The 4,548-nt window shown below is 52.9% G+C and overlaps 1 pseudogene; it reads right to left on the bottom strand.

The window, feature by feature from the left end:
- Positions 1–982: 982 nt before the first annotated feature.
- On the bottom strand, positions 983–2,653 carry LOC125759120 (uncharacterized; annotated as a pseudogene).
- Between the last annotated feature and the right edge of the window lie 1,895 nt (positions 2,654–4,548).

A 4,548-nucleotide genomic window follows, 5' to 3' on the forward strand; every position in this document is an offset into this window, starting at 1 on the left:
TCACTAGGAAACCTTGAAAACATTCGCGGAACTAGAAATCTCTGGGTTAACACACCACAGAGCCGTGCAAAACATGTGATGTCATGTTTTAGCCATCTTCGTCTAGTACTCGGTCGGCCTCCAGCTGTTTTACTGCATGCACTGCAGTAAAACTGCATGCACTGCATGCACTGCAGCGTGCATACGCTGCACGCTCCATGAAATGGAGCGTGCAGCGAATCTTTCCCGTATTCATACTTGGTACGGCCTTGCTCGGTACGTCAACTGAGCGAGATGACCGAGCGCGATCCAACTTGTGATATCGCCGAGTGAGTGGCAAGGGTGAGCGGAGTTGCAAGCGCCACGAGCACAAGTGAACCAGTTCCCGCGCTTCGCCCGATTTAAAATTCACAATATAAGAAATAAAAAAGACAAATAAACGAAAAAGGATTTCTTTGTAGCACAGTGAAATTTCATTATTTCTAAAATCTCGTGAAAGACAATAAATACGAACATCCACATCAGCCTCACTTCGTTCAACCATATCTTAGGATGCCCGGCAACCGCTACGAGCGCACATGCTCCCTGAAAGCGAAACTGGCGCTCAGTTTCCGGGGCCTGAGAACGTTACGTCGCCGCGGATCGCCGGGCCTGCTCTGCCTTTGGCGTTGTCGGGCGCTTGGGCGTCGTCTGATCAATCGTCGGCGAACGTTCGGTATTCGAACACTCGTATTCTCAACAACCACGGGCACGCCATCGAAGATGACGTAATCTATGTTCCACTTTTCAGCCAAGGCTAATTGCGGCCAGCACACCATGAGCCTATGGATGCTGTTCAAGCATTAAATTTTAAAGGGCCCCTAAACGACCCAGAGATCGAAATTTAGTTGTGGCGTCGCAGTTGTACACGAGACTACAGCGAACGCTGGAGGTGTGGAAAAACTCTTATTCAATAAAATGAGAGTTTGCAGGCCCAAAAGGACCCTTTACATAGGGGGAGTCCTTATTCCGGGACTCCGCTGGACAACGCCGCTACCCGTGCCCGTTGGACTAGAGCCCGTTGAGACTCCAGGCCTGAGCAATTGAGTAGGGCTGCCTCCCATGCCTCCCAGTAGGGGAAGGGTTAGGGGGAATGGAAGGATTCAACTGACATGCCCAAACCATGTGAAAGTTATCGGAGACTTCCCCACAGTGAGGGCACCGCCCATCAACTTTCGGGTCAAAATGTTTCACTATTGCAGGACACAACAAGGTGTTGGTCTGCAGGCGCCTTAAGGTTCGTTCATCGGCTTTATCAGGCCCTTAGCAGGGATCGGGAAAAGCCGATGGCGTTTGCATAGTGAGCCAGAATTTATTTGAATCGCAGAAGCGGTTGCATCTCTGAGCCGGAAAAGCCTGGGTGAGGTGCCCGGGGGATAAGCGCGCGGGCGGCCGCGTCCGCAGCCTAGTTACCTCGAAGGCCCTGGTGGCCCGGGGTCCAAATGATGCGTTTAGGTGAGGGGTCCGAATCCCTCGCGGCTCGTTTTAGAATGTCGTAGGCTAAAGGTGAGACCTCGCCCGCCAGGTAGTTTTCACAGGCTGTGCGCGAATCTGTGATGATCACCCTCGAGTTCGTGTGCGAGGCGGCAAGCGCTATTGCTACCTCCTCTGCCCGCGCGGAGTTGATAGCCCGATAGGAGAGCCCATTAACGCGTTGGCCCCGGTGAACTACGGCGGCCGTGTAGAATCCGGTGGGCGACGGCCCTGCCACATCAACGTAGTATACACCCTGCTTGGATCCATATTGGTGTTCGAGGGCCCGAGAGCGCGCCCCTCGTCTGCCTTCGTGTGTCTGTGAGTGCATGTTGCGAGGTAGTGGAGAAACCCAGAGCTTGTGGCGCCACAGCTCTGGAATTCGGCATGTCTCCTCTGGAATGCAGTCATGTTTTATGTGCAAGTGGTCTAACAGGCGGCGCCCAGATACAGTCTCCGAAAGTAGCGTATATTGGTTTACGAGGTGGGCCTCTTTCAACTCCTGGTAGGAGTTGAGCACCCCCAGTGCCGACAACTTGGGATTGGAGGTAGTTACCGGGAGGTCCAAAGCTCGCTTTGTAGCCTTCCTAATGATGGCGTCAATGCGTTGGTCGTGTTGCTTCGTAGTGCGAAGGTAGGGTACGGAGTAGAGGATCCGGCTGATTACAAAGGCATGGACAAGCCGAAGCGCATCCCTGCCCCGCAACCCGCCGCGTTTGTTGGAAACGCGGTGAATCATACGTCCGACCTGTTCGCCTATGCGTTTGAGTTTGGTGATGGTGGATTCCGGTCTGAGTCTGTTAAGGATGAACAAGCCCAGGATCCGGATCTCTTCGACCTCTCTGATAGGAGCTCCCATCAGAGAGATACGCAATCTCGTGTTGTCTTTCGGATCTGTTCTGACGTGCAAAAGCTCCGATTTTGCAAGCGCGCATTGGCGACCACAGCCGATTGCATAGCTATCGACGATGGAGGCGGCCCGCTGTAGGCGGTCCTCCATTTCTCCAAGGCTCCCTTCAGTAGTCCAAATTGTTATATCATCCGCGTAGAGTGCGTGATGAATTCCTTCCACCCGGTCCAATTGATGTGGAAGCTGCATCATGGCAATGTTGAAGAGAAGCGGCGACAAGACCGCTCCTTGGGGAGTACCCCGTGTGCCCATAGTGTATGGACCACATTCGTCATCTTCAATTTTGAGGATCGCCACCAAGTGATTCCCCTAGGTTTTCCCAGGTGGCATCTTTGGCGTTCTTAACGAGAGACAGGTCAGGACATGTGTCACCGGTTACCGAATTCCCAAGCGTGTGGGAGATGCCGGATCCGTGAGTAGCGTAAGACGAAGTGTGGAGATTAGCTCTGCCAACTTGCGTCCTCTCGCCTTCTCAAAGTGGTAACCCCAATGAAGGCTGGGAGCGTTGAAGTCCCCAACAATCACGAGAGGTTCCTTGCCAGCCGATTTGAGCGCGCGGTAGAAAATTTCGTTAAAAGTTACGCGTGGCTTATGCGGGGGACAGTAAATGTTAAGAATATGTATTGCCGGATCCCGGCGCTTAAGTGGCAGGACCTTCACCACACTGTGTTCTTGTTCATTATCCAAGTCAAGGTCGACTGCGACTGCGGTGTATGCCTTGTTCACCAGGATACACGTTGTAGGACCTCCCTGAAACGAGCTATAGCCAGTAAATTTAGCTTCCGATCCGGGCTCCTGAAGCGCCAAAATCGCTGGTGGCGTACCAAGCGACTGCAGGTAGAGCTGGAGGTGCGACCGTTTCTTGCAGTTTCGAAAACCCCTGCAGTTCCATTGTACGATCTCGAATTTTTCTTCTACGATTTTGTTATTAGCTTTCCGCTGGGGCTGGGTAGCCATAGTGAATATTATTTTAATTGTGAGGAGCAAGCCCAATCCCCGATAGTGGTGGCGCCTCAGGTGGTGGTACCAGTGTCTCCGGGGAGGAGGCAGCCGCGATGTGTTCCTGCGAGCCTATGATCTGACGAGAGACCACCGGTCGCCTACGCGTATCCGGTCGCGGGGAACGCGAGCGAGAGCGGCTGTTCCTAAGTTGGACGCCGGTCCTGCCCTGTACTATGGACAGAACAGAGTCGGTCACAGCGGGAGTTATGCTCTCCACCATGTGCGGGAGCTCGCGTTGCCAGAGTTCCCGGAAGGAAGCCCTGACACCTTCCAAAATTTTGCCTGGCATGTCCGCAATTGTGCGTTCCAAATTTTCTAAACGGTGCTCCATAATGGGCACATGCCCGATTGATGTGCTGCCCGTGCACTGCGAATAGGTGGACAAGTCTGACGCGACCGAGGCCCTATCATCAAGGTTCACCGGCTCAGTTTGCTGCATAGGCTCCGAAGGGCCGCCATGTGCCTGGGGCTCCGTGAGCCTGGCCAATTTTGCCTCTAGCTCACGAATTTTCTTAGCTAGATTTTTGGTGTGGCGCCTCAGTTCAGCATTTTGCCGCTGTAGGGCGACTTCGGTAGGGGAGGGGGAGAGAGGTGTTGCACGCGCTTTCTCGTTTCGCTCTTTCCTTCGCTAGGCTGCGTTCGTCGGCTCGTCTATTCACCTCTCCGAGTGCCCTTCCTCAGCGTCCGAGGTGGAAACGCGAGAAGCGCGCGCATCTGCTAGCAGAAAACAGGCTCTTGTTTGCCCACCGAGAGCATCTCTTTCTCGCGACGTCACCTAATCATACAGGTGACGTCACGGTGGCTGTTGTCGACAGAGCAAAAGCACGGAGGAGCAGGCGAGTGTCTGTTGGTGGTCTTGTGGCCCTTTAAGAACATTTTAGAGCACTACTTCCTCGCTGAGAACTATCGTGTTTGTGGCTTAACCTAGACGACTCTTAAAAAGTGCTACAAAGATCCTTGAGCTCCATCAATAATGAAATCAAATGTTCAAGGGGCCACCTAGCTTAAATCACCCTTGAAAGCCACTGTGCTTGATCTGGTTATTGTGCAGAATACTGATGCCTTTCCAAATAACTTTACTCATAACCTACACGATAAAAATTATTGCGAAAAAGAACCTTCAATTTCCGCATAATCACTTATCC

The sequence above is a fragment of the Rhipicephalus sanguineus genome, chromosome 7, assembly GCF_013339695.2.
Source record: "Rhipicephalus sanguineus isolate Rsan-2018 chromosome 7, BIME_Rsan_1.4, whole genome shotgun sequence".
NCBI classification, from domain to species: Eukaryota; Metazoa; Arthropoda; class Arachnida; order Ixodida; family Ixodidae; genus Rhipicephalus; species Rhipicephalus sanguineus.